Here is a 15,016-nt window from a genome sequence, read left to right on the forward strand (position 1 = left end):
AGAGTTAACGTAATTGTCGGATACACGTATCTTATGTAGGCTATTTTATTACAGGAGAGAAAAGCCCATTCAAACTTGTATGCTTAGTTAGGACTGTGCATGTTCGGTGGCGCGCGCAGAGGAACCTGAATATGCGCGTGCACGCGTTGGCTACTTGATGCGCGCGTCAAACTTCTGCCAGAATACGTCAAACAAACTTCTACGCGTCTAATCGTCCAACTCTTGTTCTTTGATAAACCACTGGTCTGGAAGCAGCTCTAGTTTGAAAGGCAGACACAAAGGTTGAAAATCATTTGGGGAAGCGTCTATTTTAACTCCATAAATAAGACAAAGTAGGCTAATATATCATTTTTTAATCATTGAATAAACCTGAACAAAAGCTCCATGAAATTTAATGTTTCACTCAAATAATAAATTCCATTAAATGCAGATCTTATTGAATAATCCACGGATGTTTGGATAGACTAGATGAAATCAAATCGGTTGCAAATTTCATTTTACGAATCAAAAATGCATAAAGCAAATGCCTTGTCTCTGTCTGAGTTCATGGCCATTTCAGAAAATGGCTAGTTTTGGTTCCTATTAAATTGAATAAGTAGCATTTTATGTATAGCCCACTATTACATAAATTCGGCTATAAATCAATATAAATAGCTACTATCAGCATAATATTTGTTTATAGGCTACGCACATTTTAAGCACAGTCCAAAACATTTTGAAAACACTAGCGTGTTGTGTGTAATAGAGATGCCCTGGCTCGTGACTTGACAGGTAAATTAAAACAGGTCGCATGTGGGGAAACTGCTAGTGCACGAGCTCATGACGGGCGCGCGATGAACACCTGTGCGCATCCCTGCGCCACCGGCACACAGGTTATGTATAAAGCATTTACACACACTTCTGACAGTCATTTTAGCCAGAATTTAGAGGTTCACGCGTAGACAAGTTAGTGTTGCTCGCGAGGGAAGATGACATGACGGTTATTGACATTTGCGCCTTAATATAAGGCACCTGAGGGGGCTCGCGCTGATTAGACCCCAGTGAAGAGGCGTTCAAGAGCAGCTACAATTGTAAATTAATAAGAAAGTGTCCAAATTGAACTCTGCGCTCACTCAAAATTAGACATTCCCAACTGCAGTCTTTGCGTGCGGGATAGCCTACGATTTAGTCTACGTTTAGCAGGACATATTTGACATTACCTGAACGAAAACTTGTGAACGAGAATTATATTCAGAGAAGTACTGACGTCGTGTGCTGTCGCCTGTAGCTCGCGATGCGCCTCAGGTAGCGCGCGCACACTAACTGCTTTGAACTGCATGTAGCGCTTTAGCCAAGCCCAGTGTTTTGGATTTAAATGGTCCAGTTTTGACACATTTGCTTTGCTCAGCCGAGCATTGGCGTTAAGGTAACCACTCTTGGCTCAGAGCCTGTTGTTTAGGACACGAAACAAATTGACTTCTCCTCCCCCAAGTCTTTGCCTTTTGTAATTTGCTCTGGCGTTGTTGTTTGTGTGTGACCAGCCCTGGGATTTCACCTCGTCCTTGAGAGACCAGCGCAAATAAAACATCCCGACCCTGTTTACCTCTCCCGGAGGGTCGTTTTCCTTCGAGACACGTGGACGAAGCCGTAAACAACATTAGGTGAGTGATTCGAGACCGCATTGAACTTAAAGTTGTAATATGTGCGTGTGTTTATGTGGTCAGTATGAGAGCGCGCGGAGCCTCGGCTCGCGTGACTGTATGTCGTTGAGCGCCGTTAACGGGCAGGAGCTCCGCGATCTTCCCCTCTCTCAGACCGCTATTGCGATCTTTCCCTATTCCATAGTCAGAGTAATCCAGCTGGGATTAGAGCGTGTTCCCCTCCAATCATCAGCAACTCGAGTCTCGATCATTCCTGCCTCAAACCGCTGCAGATCTCACTCCAAATGCTGCCAGTTTCACTATATCCTCACCAGCTCTTAACAGATTTATATATACATTTTCATTTAGCTGTTGTGCTGAAAATGTGCACAGATGGCTAATATCCTTGCTATTCTTTCACCCCAACTTTAAATTAGTCTCTTACACATCTTTGAAGAGTTAGTGAAATGTGCCTTATTTTTGGAGACAATGTAAAAAAAAAAGAATAATTTAAAAGTAAACTTAAATAATATATTTATAAAGTTGTAAAGCTAAAATATAGTTGTAGGACAGAATAAAAAAAGTTTAATCGCTCTGTTGAAAAATTAAACTACTTATGAACAGAAATAGTAAACTTTCTTTATAGTAATTATATAGTATTTACGGTATAGTAAAATTTCACATATATTGAAAAGTAAGTTGCGGTTTCTTCTGTTAATTGGTGTATGGAAAAATAGCACATCATTGCAAACGCATCCCTGAATTGTTGGTTTGAAAAGCACTTAATCATAATTTGGGAAATATAATTTTCTTAATTTTACATAAGAGGCACTTTGACATTTAAATAAGAGATGAATATTGTTTGACTTCTAAAACTTCTAAAACTTGACTTCATATTTTTGCACTCCCAAATATGACTTGCACAGAAAAGGTATGATTTTTAAACATTTTAATGGATCTTACTGCTGTATAACAGATCACAGTGAACTCCATCATAAAATCCAGCTGTTGAGTTCACACATAAATCTTATGAAATATTAACGCTGACTTATGTTGAGAGGAGAGAAGTAATTTGCTCAAGTAAGTCATATATTACTGGGTAGACTTTAATACGCTGGTGATTGATTTCAGCGTTCACAAATTCATGAACGTTGTGATAAAGTAGTCATATAATCAACTAGTGTGATTTCTATAATTTATTATAGGAATGAAATGTAATGTAATAGAAAGACAAGGGTTTAACAAGCAAAAGAGAAACAAGTTCCAATGAAGTCTGATGGAAATCCATCATGCTTTTTGTTTTGTCAGAATTTATTTTCTCTTTTTAGTGGGGTCATGTTGAAAGCACAAAGGCTGTTCCATTTTTGCCAAATGTTTTATTAACACTTTACACAGAGTGAGTTTTGGCTATTACCCACAAAGACCTGCCTCATAATTTGCATAATGACTGTTTTTTTTTATTATTATTTTTTTTCTCCATTGTCAGGCTCTTGTAAGAGACAGTTTTTGTTTCTTCATTCAGAACCCATTGACTTTGTTTTGAATTGAATCCTTCTCTGATAACCAGACATTATATCTTGGATGTTGCTGTTTTTAATACCAGAACTCCAACAGAAACTTCCATTGAAAAAATGGAAACAATTATTATTATTTTTTTTTAAATATCATGTCGTAAGAGTTATTTTAAGCCGTGTTGGTCGCAGAGTTTCTCCATATCTCCACGCAGAATCAGGGATTGGTTTCCGATTGCAGGGAGGGAGAGAAAAATTACTGTGCACATGCTCTCTCTCTCTCTCTCTCTCTCTCTCTCTCTCTCTCTCTCTCTCTCTCTCTCTCTCTCTCTCCCTCCCTCCCTCCTCTCTCTCTCTCTCTCTCTCTCTCTCTCTCTCTCTCTCTCTCTCTCTCTCTCTCTCTCTCTCTCTCTCTCTCTCTCTCTCTCTCTCTCTCTCTCTCTCTCTCTCTCTCTCTTTCTCTCATTTACTCTTGTCATTCAGATAAATAAATTCACATTGCTCTTCAGATTATCTCTTAACCGGTTCTGTGAATACATCGCTCCGGCACAGCTGGATTATAGACCAGATATAGTCCTTATCCCCGAGGCCACTTCTAAACTGACTCTCAAAAGAAAAAAAAAGAAATAAATCATGGCCGTGTGACTGAGTGTAACTCAATAAAATTTCTTAAGTGCCTGGATTTCATTTTCTGTTTTTTTTTTTTTAATCTCGTCATCAAGTTAATTTTCGTAAGGCAGGTTATACTGTCCTTTACTCTACATTATTTCATTACCAACATAACTTTCCTTCTTCCGTAGAACTCAAAAAGAGAAGTTTTGAAAGATGTGCTCTGCTGCTCTTTTCCATTCCATTACATTACATGGGGACTGGAAACTGTGTCCATTCCCACAGTATTCATTTTTTTCATTCCACTGTGCTGCTTTTCCATCGCTTATATTTGAAAACATGCACTAGTTGAACACGTTTGACTGTTGCACTCACATATTACATCTTTTTCAGAATCTCGCGCATGAAACAAAATGCAGGACTCAAGTTACAAGAAATTCAGCTTTTAAAAAACCCGTCTCTACACCTTGCGTTTTTTTCGTTCCACTGCCTTGCATCGTACGTTTTTAAAAGCAAAAACGTGACGTGTAAGTGGCCCCTTAAAGTGTTATAAAAGTGACCTGAATCATTTAAGTCTTAGCATTAGGTCGTTAATTACACAAAAAAAAATCTCCTTTTGTATTCTGCAAAATAAATAAAATAAAAGGGGTTTGCAATGACATGAGGGTGAGTAAATTATTTAAATTTTCATTTCTTTGGGTGAACTGTCCCTTTAAAGGTACGTTGACCCTCAGGAACAGAAGAACAGATCAGAATCCTTTTCGCCTACCATATCTCCTCTGTTGTCCGTTTGAACTGTGTTGATCACAGGACAGGAAACAGTAAACAAATTCTTCGACATGTGGCGGCCTGCTAGAACATACTTTTCCTTTTCTATTTCTCTCTCTCTCTCTCTCTCTCTCTCTCTCTCTCTCTCTCTCTCTCTCTCTCTCTCTCTCTCTCTCTTCACCATGAACGAAAAGCTTGCACTTCCTCCCTCCTCTCTTTCTTACTCTCTTTCTCCCTCTTTCCTGCTCCAACAAGCCAGCAGGAAGATAGTGCTAGCAGATCTTGGACTACGCTGAATAACATTTGCCAAGACATATGAATTATAAGGCTAATGGGCTTAAAAGGCTTGTCTTAACATTGTCTCTACTTAACCATGCAGAAGCTGGCTTATAGAACGGCAGAAATAGATTGGGAACCAAAATACCCCAATTTTGAGGTCAGGATTAGAATGGATGAAAGACACTAAGTTTCTTTACGAAACCATAAAATATTTAATTGTTGGCAAATTGAGAGATATCTCTCCCCGCTGCTCTTCTCTGGTGAACTGTCTGCAAAGCGCATTGTTATTGTGTTTTGACATACAACCGATGTGATTCTTCTCATAACCACAGAATCTGGGACAGGTAGTCATTATCATGAGGGGTGGAAAAAAACAAAGTAACTGAGTTTCTGGGCTCAGATTGTGCAGGCAGCCCAGAAGTGAAGCCCTGGCCATGTGTTCGGGCCATTGCTCTGGTGGCTTTAGGCCGGGCATCTGCACAGCTGCACATGATGCTCGTGCTCCCTGCTCCAGTTTGGGGGCTCGTACGGGTCTCTCTGATTGGATATGCTTGCATCTGTGCCGTGTGCTTATTGGTTCTTAGTGCTTGCTAAACTCTTTCTAGTGTGGTCCAGTGTTTGAGTTAGTTGGACGGGATCTGAGGACCATTCCTGGCAGTTCTAGTTGTGTGGCAGGTCAGCTTCGTGTCCCCTCCCCTGCCCTCTCTCAGCCCTTCTGAATAAATGAGCTATTCTGGGACATGCAAATATCCAGAAAGCTGGAAAAGTCTGTGAAATATGTTCAGGGAATCAAAAATGCATTAAAAATAGTAATTTTGTGACAGAAAATTTACGATCGAAAAGAACTGCTTTTAAAATGTAATTTATTTTAGCAGCCATTACTCCAGTCTTTATTATCATGATATAGAAATAAAAAAGTTTGTAACTACAAATGTCTTTACTGTCATTTTTATTTATATAATGCATCCTTGCTGAATTTAAGTATTTATTTATTTATTAAAAAAAAAAAAAAAAATTTAAATTGGAAATTCAAATGCTTTTAATCCAGTAATTCATCCCTTTGACAGCATTATGTGGGGCATTTTTTTTTTTTTTTTTTGACTAGAGGACAACTTACAAAGTTGTTCAAAATAATAATGGATTAATAGACTCCTGGTCTAAGTATATATTATTATTATCTTTTAAGTATATTATTATTATTAGAAACTTGAATAGCTTACAATATGTCTCACTAATTTCAGAGTTACAAAATTGATGTACATTTTTGTTTTTGTGTGTCAAAATTTTGAAATCAGGAAGAAAGTGTGAGAACCTCTTCTTCTGCCCACATACTGTAAATGTACTTATCAATTATTAATAAATGAAGCCTTTCTCCAACTGTTCTTATGTTTTGTTATGTCTGTGAAATTGTGCTTTTTACTTCAGGACATGCATCATTTTTCTATTGTTTTCTATTGTAGATAAACCTGCCCTTGAAAGGCACACAAAACAAACTATGGTTGGTTACTTTACATGTCGGTCAGATGGTCTCTTCCTGTCTAAGTGAATGGGAGTAATGTCGACCAGACCATATGCCCTTTCAATCTGGCTATGCAAGACTGTTTGTCATCTGATTGGTCATCATAAGTAAACTCCATGTGAATCAGTATGTGTTGGAGGATGACAGCTAGCTTTTATTAAAATGTTTGCGATGGACAGTGTTTGGTGACAGTGCCCCTCTATCACACAGAAACATTTGAAAGGTCCACTGTTGAAAGTGGATGTGTGTGAGGGCTGAGTTGCCTTGACACTTTGATCAATCAAGGATAAATGAGAGGGTATGCTTTTATCACGCTGAATAATAATGACGAGCATTTGTCGTTTGAATGCAAGTGTTCCTGAATGTACGTCAAGAGTTGATGCTCTTTATCACAAAGGCCAGGAACATTTTTAAAATTTCACAAAGATTTGGTTCAATTAATTGATCTATTCGTTTATTCATTTCACCTCTGTTTTGTGGTGTCAGATTTGCGACACTCCAGCGTTTTGCTCAAAAGAGTTTGATGAATAGCAACTCATCTCATTGTTTCTTTTTCAAAACCGATTGTTCTCGTGGTCTTGTTGGATTTCAAGGTTTCTGCATTCCTCCTCTAATCCCTGTCCTTAACCACCACACTCTGAGTCATCTCGCCGCATAACTCAACAATTTCGTTTAGGGAAATTAGTACGTTCCCGCCGACCCTGTCTTTCATCGTTTGCCGTGGTGCATATTTAAGTCCGTTCCTGAGCTTATTTTCTTAATTGGTGGCCTGTACTTGCTCAACACCGATTGCCTTTGATCATCTCAGATCATTACGTTTACCTCATTAATTTGCTCAATCCAGTCCCCCCCCCCCCCCCCCCCCCCCCGTTGAGCCAAATTTAAGGGCCCATGTAAAAAATTGGATTAATAATACATTTTATGAGCCAAGAGAAAAATCAGCTCCCTTTGTGGTCTCTCTCTGTCTCCCTTGTCTTTCTTCTTACCCGCTGATTGTGTTTCCCTAGTGTGAAAGACACAAGCCAAACAATGCCTGATGAAAGGACACTCTCTGTGTTTGTTGCTGTTGACCTGAATCTAGTCTGAAAGAAAGCCACGGACAGGGCGGAGAGGAATGAAGATACAGGGAGGAACGGTATAGTTCTGTTTGCTTCGTATGGATGAGAAAGTTGCTGATTAGATCCCTAGTGCTGGGGGTGTCCTGCACTGTGATCATGGTGAGGGAGGGTGAGGATCATGGTGTCCCCTGTCTGTTGAAGATGCTTTGTGATCTATCTGACCCTGCGCTCTGAACCTTCTCTTTGGCTCTGTGTGGACATATATATATATATATACACTCACCGGCCACTTTATTAGGTACCCCATGCTAGTAACGGGTTGGACCCCCTTTTGCCTTCAGAACTGCCTCAATTCTTCGTGGCATAGATTCAACAAGGTGCTGGAAGCATTCCTCAGGGACTTTGGTCCATATTGACATGATGGCATCACACAGTTGCCGCAGATTTGTCGGCTGCACATCCATGATGCGAATCTCCCGTTCCACCACATCCCAAAGATGCTCTATTGGGTTGAGATCTGGTGACTGTGGAGGCCATTTTAGTACAGTGAACTCATTGTCATGTTCAAGAAACCAATTTGAAATGATTAGAGCTTTGTGACATGGTGGAAGTAGCCATCAGAGGATGGGTACATGGTGGCCATAAAGGGATGGACATGGTCAGAAACAATGCTCAGGTAGGCCGTGGCATTTAAACGATGCCCAATTGGCACTAAGGGGCCTAAAGTGTGCCAGGAAAACATCCCCCACACCATTACACCACCACCACCAGCCTGCACAGTGGTAACAAGGCATGATGGTTCCATGTTCTCATTCTGTTTACGCCAAATTCTGACTCTAACATCTGAATGTCTCAACAGAATTTGAGACTCATCAGACCAGGCAACATTTTTCCAGTCTTCAACTGTTCAATTTTGGTGAGCTCTTGCAAATTGTAGCCTCTTTTTCCTATTTGTAGTGGAGATGAGTGGTACCCGGTGGAGTCTTCTGCTGTTGTAGCCCATCCGCCTCAAGGTTGTGCGTGTTGTGGCTTCACAAATGCTTTGCTGCATTCCTCGGTTGTAACGAGTGGTTATTTCAGTCACTGTTGCCCTTCTATCAGCTCGAACCAGTCTGGCCATTCTCCTCTGACCTCTGGCATCAACAAGGCATTTCCGCCCACAGAACTGCCGCTCACTGGATGTTTTTTCTTTTTCGGACCATTCTCTGTAAACCCTAGAGATGGTTGTGCGTGAAAATCCCAGTAGATTAGCAGTTTCTGAAATACTCAGACCAGCCCTTCTGGCACCAACAATCATGCCACGTTCAAAGTCACTCAAATCAACTTTCTTCCCCATACTGATGCTCGGTTTGAACTGCAGGAGATTGTCTTGACCATGTCTACATGCCTAAATGCACTGAGTTGCCACCATGTGATTGGCTGCTTAGAAATTAAGTGTTAACGAGCAGTTGGACAGGTGTACCTAATAAAGTGGCCGGTGAGTGTATATATATATATATGCCTTTAATATCAAAATCGTTCCTGGTCTTATTGTGCATGAATCATCTGTGCAATTTATACCGAAAGGTTTGTAGGGATGTATTGATATTTAAAAAAAACTACCGGTAGCTGATATGCTAAGGCTACTGGCCTTCCCATATTGCATCCTGAAGATAAAAAATGCACACGCACCGACCATCCACCTGATTTTTTTAATAAATTGTGATTCATCAGACCTGGCAGCCTTCTTCCATTGCTCCATGGTCCAGTTCTGATGCTCATGTGCCCATTGTACGTGCTTTCGGTGCTGGACGGGGGTTATCATTGGCTCTCTTACCATCTGCTGCTACGAAGCCCCATACACAGCAAACTGCGATGCACTGTGTGGTCTGACACCTTTCGATCATGAGCCACATTAAGTTGAGCTACAGTAGCTCTACTCCCCACGTGCATCAGTAACCATGACCCTGACGTCAGTTCACCCCTTGTCCCTTCTTGCACCCCTTTTGGTAGGTACTAAACACTGCATGATGGGAACACCCCACAAGACTTACCGTTTTGGAGATGTTCTGACCCAGTCATCTAGCCATTATTTGGCCTTTGTCAAAGTCACTAGGATCTTTTCGCTTGCCCATTTTTCCTGCTTCCAACACATGAAATTAAAGAACTGACTATTCTTGTTGCCTAATATACCCCACCCTTTGGCAGGTGCCATTGCAATGATATAATCCATGTTATTCACTACACAGTGGTCAGTGGGTTTAATGTTGTGGCTGAACACTGTATTGTGCATCTCTATATGTTTATATGGGTAATTATTCATGAATTTAAATGGCCTTTTGCTCAATTGTTCCTTTTGTGACATCAACAGTCTCAACTTTCTTTAGTTTGGCAATTGGTGCAAATATCATTTTAGGACTTTAAACAAATGATGTTTGAGGAAATGTTGTAAAAATAAGTTTGATATTTCATCACTGCATTTCTTTGTCAACCACCTCTTCATCTTCATCTCCTGTTGTTTATCCTTTTTTTTGTGTTGTCTTCATTTATTCTTCTATCCGTGGTCTCTTGTCTTGAAATGTGTGCATTTGCCTCCCACACTTCTACCTTAAAAAGCCTCAGGCCTAACACTTTTGACAAAGATACATGTAGACTTTAAAAGCAAAGAATTCATCATTTTATTGTCTCGCTGCCAAATAGGGCACAAATAATCCACTCCAATTAGGTGTTTGTGCCATGAAAATTGGATTTTCTCTCTCTTATGAAAACGCATATTCCAGAACACCATTGTTGATTTTGAATTCCAGTGACGACAAGAGAACAACATGCCAGGTTGATTTCACACAACCATTTGCATATAGAGGCCGTAGGTAAATATAGATCTGTATCTTCAGTGCATACTTTGTTTTTACTGTTTTGAGGCCGTTATTGTCCTTCCCATGTGACCGTATACATATCAATGTGACTGAATCTCACAATCCATGAACTGATGTCTCAGCCAGCGCACAAATGAGAACGGCTGTCTTTGTCGAGAGGCGTTTATTGTCTTCCAACCCAGAACAAGCAAACAAACAAAGTCGTGAGGCATCTATTGAGCAGATTGCAGCGCACATGATTTAGTCTCAAGGCTTTGGGCTTTTATGTCCACATGATTGTGTGTGTCTTCATATTGTTTGGTTTCAGACGCCTTCCATTATCATATAGATAACTGAACATTGTTACATGGATATGAGAAGCTGTGGCTAATGTAATGTCATCTCTTTGTGTGCAAGTGACTTTTTTCCTCGTGTTTATGATCCCGTCTTTCTACTTTATGGGAAGATTGGAGACCAGAGAAAAGGGGAAAAATACTATGGATTTTTGCACTCAATAAATCAATGACCTACTTTGGTATTTTGTGAAACCTTGCTTATTTTTCACATGCCCGTGGGGGTCGTTCTGTTTATTTTGCTCTGTGTGTGTGTGCTTCTGTGAGTGTGTATGCCATCGTTCAGGTCCCAAGAGAGTGTTTCGGATCTATACTCATTGGCCGGTTGCAGTGGTCGAGCTCTGGTTTAGATCTGATAGCGAGTGTCTCGTGAACACTGGTCTGAGACCATCGCTGCCATTGATGTTAAATGATTCCGGTCAGGATTCGGATGTGCTACACTGGTCTTAGGTCAGTGTAAAAGGATGACCTACAGTTTACCCTGAAAGTCCTCCAAGTGTGCAAAAGCACTCGCTGTTCCCACTTTGCACAATGCTTGGTTACAGTTTTGCTCTCTGAACCCAGTGCATCCAAAAACAATAGCAAAGGGGGTCAATGATATATTGCTTTATTTATATATTTATTTATATGCATGGATCTTTTTTTGTTTTTGTTTAGGGGGCATAAAGTCAAGAACGTCAAGATGATACAATTGTTCTGAAGGAATTTTTTTTAAAAATAATAATGAAATTCTTCAAGTTCAGTATAAGTACCTCAATATATTACATATATTTTGACTTTTCTATGGCAAAGTTCAGACTGTAAGTGTAATGTGGTGTACATGTTATATTTTTATTATTATATAAGCTATTTTATTTTTGTATCTATTTATTTATGTTTGTAAAAAATACTTTGTACCTTGAAAAAAAAAAAAGTAAAATATATTAATACATATATTAATATAAATAGTACTGTATATTACAAATAAGAAAAAAATAATTAATTTAAAAATAAAAATTTGTTGAGCTAAATTTAAACATTTTCCTCTCTTTTTTTGTGGCCTTTTTTAAATTGTTGATACTCCTATATTTTTTGTTGACCCAAAGACCTTCTTCCCTTTAAAACTGAAGTGTGTAAATTCTGTTCCACTTGCTTCACCAAGTGAAATTGAGAAAATGATTGAAAAAATGATGCCAACGTTTCTATATTGGGATTGGTCAGGATGTTTAAACAAACAGAGAAATGCTTTGATATCAGTCCATGAATGTCTTTCTTATAGTCCTATCTGCATATTAAGCTGCATTAATGGAGGAAATATTTTAACACAGCAAAAACTTGCGCACTTCAGCTTTATAGAACCAAGCCTTTGTTCTGTGACATAGTGTAAATGTGAAACCCCTTGGAAATTATGTGATCAGCTTTGTCTTGCACTGTAAGGGAATTCTCTGTAGCTTATGAAGCACATAATGTGCTATTCCATAAAGTTTGATCATACATTCTTTTAGCTGTTATAGATATAATACTTGGAGTATTTGCCAATACGAGTGTGTGTTTGTGCCTGTTCTTTGTCTCTGTGGTTTCATCAAACGTGTGTGTGTGTGTGTGTGAGAGCCCCTCTGCCTGAGAGCGTCCCTCTGATCTTCCCTGTGCGTTCTCTCACTTTCAACATCTTCCCTTTCTTATGGAAAAGAGCCAATTAGAGTTGTGTCTGTTTGTTTAAAACAAAATGGCTTTTAATTAGTCTGATCAAAACCTCACTTCTGTAGGCCCCAGGATCCACTTTGTAGTTCCCCTCTAGATTGCGGATGGTTTTGATGCTGGCTGATAGGACAGGAAGACAATCTGATGGCTTTTAATGAATGCTCTTACTTTTGTCTGCTCATACCTTTCTCTTTTTCCTTTTTCTTTCTCTCTCCTTTGTTGTATTGTTCCCCGTGCCCCCACCAAACACACCCGCCCCGCATTCTGTCGTTTTCAGAAAGGCCACTGCTCGTTGCGCTCCCACCCAGTGTCCTGCAGCTGGGGATTGTGGGTAAATGTGGATGTGACCTCATCCTCAGGTGGTGCCTGTGGGGCCTGCTGCTCCTTATAGTCCTGCTCTTCTGTCCTTAAGAGACTTCATGCAGACATAATACAGGCTTTCATTAAAGGGCGTTTGGGCCAAGGGCGAATCTGCTTCTCTGAGGCTTCTGTCAAAGGAACCTTATCTATTATGAGAGAGTCTTTATCTTACGCATTTTCTCTGGTGCCCTCTGTACTGTTCGAGTGGAACAAAAGAGCTCTTTGCTTGAGAAAGTGAATTTATTTCTGACATTGTGGTCATTGAACTCAGCCCTCTGTGAATTAAATTGCCCCGGCTGTGCTCAAGGGATCTTCCCTGTTAAACATGGCTTCATCACCAGCTGGGATGTTTATTGTATTGGATTGTGTCTAGTGTTCAATGAAAGTACAAACTAGTGATATTCAACCATTTTGAGAACCCAAGTGTTATCTACCATTGTCAAATTTAAAAAAATATACGTGTATGTTTTGTATATATGAAAATTTACAGACAAATCAAATCCTCTCTGCCAGCTCTGCTACCACTTCATACCTCACATTGTCACGTTTAAGTCCAATGACGATGAAAAATCAGATAGAAGTGTTTTTATTAAAACAAAATAAGCTCCAGTAATCTACAATGATGGGAGACCGCGTGCAAACTGAATCCAAGGAGGAACTTAAATGCATAGAGATAATGAACAAAATACAGACAGGTGTGCTCATTAAATAAATATCCATGACAACTGATTAGTGGCGGGAAACTAGAACAAAGGAAACGGATAACATAAGAGAAACAAACTAAAAGTCCATTAAAGAGAAACTAAAGCTAAACTGAGCATAATGGGAACAGAATGCCCCCCTCCAGAAAGGTGCAGCCTCGCATCGTAACAGATCGACAGAGGGATAGGGAGGGTCGGGGCTCTGGAGACCGACGAGGGGCTGGCGAAGAACCAGAACTATTAAGGAGGAACTGGGGTGGAGCAGACAGCGGAATGACCCCTGGAGGAGCTGACGGTGGAAGAAACCAGGGAGGAGGCGATGGCAGGATGACACGGGTGGAAGCCCAGAGCACAGGTGGTAAATAGGTCCATGGCAGAATTAGGGATGCTCATTTCGGTTAATTTTCCCGACCGACAACCGACACTCGTTATCCGATTATTAACCGTTAACTGATAAGATTATAATAGCCTATTAATTTAAATAAAAATAAAATTGAGTGTCTGTGACCCGTTTTTCCCCCCACAGGTTTATTTTAACGTGCAAACAGCAGAGCAGATCAACAACAGAACCTGGATTCACATTCAATTTTCACGCACTTGACAGTGACAACAGAATAAAAAAAAAACATAAAATAGTGTAGGCCTATTTTATGTTTTTTCTTTATTTTATTTCTTAAATAGTTAACAAATTAAGATGACAAAAAGAAAACACTGAATCCGTTTGAAGCTTTGAAAAAAATGCAATTTTCCCCCTCCAGACTAAGTTTTTTCGTCAAATAAAAATAGCAGGCCTACCTCAATCCACATATTGTCTAGTTTTTATTTAAAAAAGTAACATGTCTACATGATGTGGGGTTAGTCTGGAGCGCAGCCTGTTGAGTTCGACCCGCGGCCGAAAACACATGATCCGATGGCACAGATGTCCCGGGAATACAGAGATAACGTCTCGCTAGAATGGCCAGCTTCGTGAAGCGACTTTCATTTGCTTGTGGATGTTTGCTTCGCAAGATATATTTGCATTTAACTTGTAACTACTGCTGTATTTTAATACCGCGTAGCATATTTTGCAAGTAACTTCGTCGCCCTTTCTGTCGAGATGGTCCCACACAGTAGGCTACTTCTTTTCGCTCGCTCGCTTCATTTTGCTTGCTCAGTGAAATATGTCTCTAGGCACGTGCGGTTGCGCGTGTCGACGCGCCCAGTGAGTTTACAAATATAGGCTATATAGTATTTTTTTTAACCACGCAGCAAACTAAATAAATAAAAAAAAAAAATAATAATAACTTAAACCGTTTAACTGATAGTATTAATCGGTCAATTTTTTTACTTTCGGTTAACGGTTAAACGGTCAATATGAGCATCCCTAGGCAGAATCGATGGTGGGAGGACCCAGAGTGGAGTTAGCGGCCCGATCCCCAGCAATGGAGCTGAGAGGACCGAGGACCAAAGCGGATCCAAAGTGAAGGCGGAGCCCGACAGAGCCAAAGAGGTGGAGGGACGAAGCACAGCGAGAGGCCCAAGTCCGCGGCGCAGGCAAAGTGACATCTGACCAAGGTGGAGCCAGAGGGACGAGGGAGCCCGGTGGAGCCGTGAGGACAACGATCCCAGGTGGAGACGTCTGGTCGATGGGCCGAGGTTAAATTACGGGAATGGCTGCCCGAAGCGAAGCCAGGAAATCAACACTCCAAGGTAGAGCTGGTGTCCAGAAGATCCGAGGTGGAGCCA

At 40.4% G+C, this 15,016-nt stretch overlaps 1 protein-coding gene across 2 annotated transcripts in view; it reads left to right on the top strand.

Moving 5' to 3' along the window:
• Nucleotides 1-1,496: 1,496 nt before the first annotated feature.
• Nucleotides 1,497-15,016, top strand: part of sox5 (SRY-box transcription factor 5) — a 198,928-nt gene continuing 185,408 nt past the window's right edge. For both annotated transcript variants that reach the window (XM_056235812.1, XM_056235814.1), the window contains exon 1: nt 1,497-1,640. The gene's annotated coding sequence lies outside the window, so the exon portion shown is untranslated. The remainder of the gene's footprint in view (nt 1,641-15,016) is intronic.

Source organism: Rhinichthys klamathensis, unplaced genomic scaffold (genome assembly GCF_029890125.1).
Source record: "Rhinichthys klamathensis goyatoka isolate OS25496 unplaced genomic scaffold, OSU_Roscu_1.1 h1tg000430l_1, whole genome shotgun sequence".
Lineage (NCBI taxonomy): Eukaryota > Metazoa > Chordata > Actinopteri > Cypriniformes > Leuciscidae > Rhinichthys > Rhinichthys klamathensis.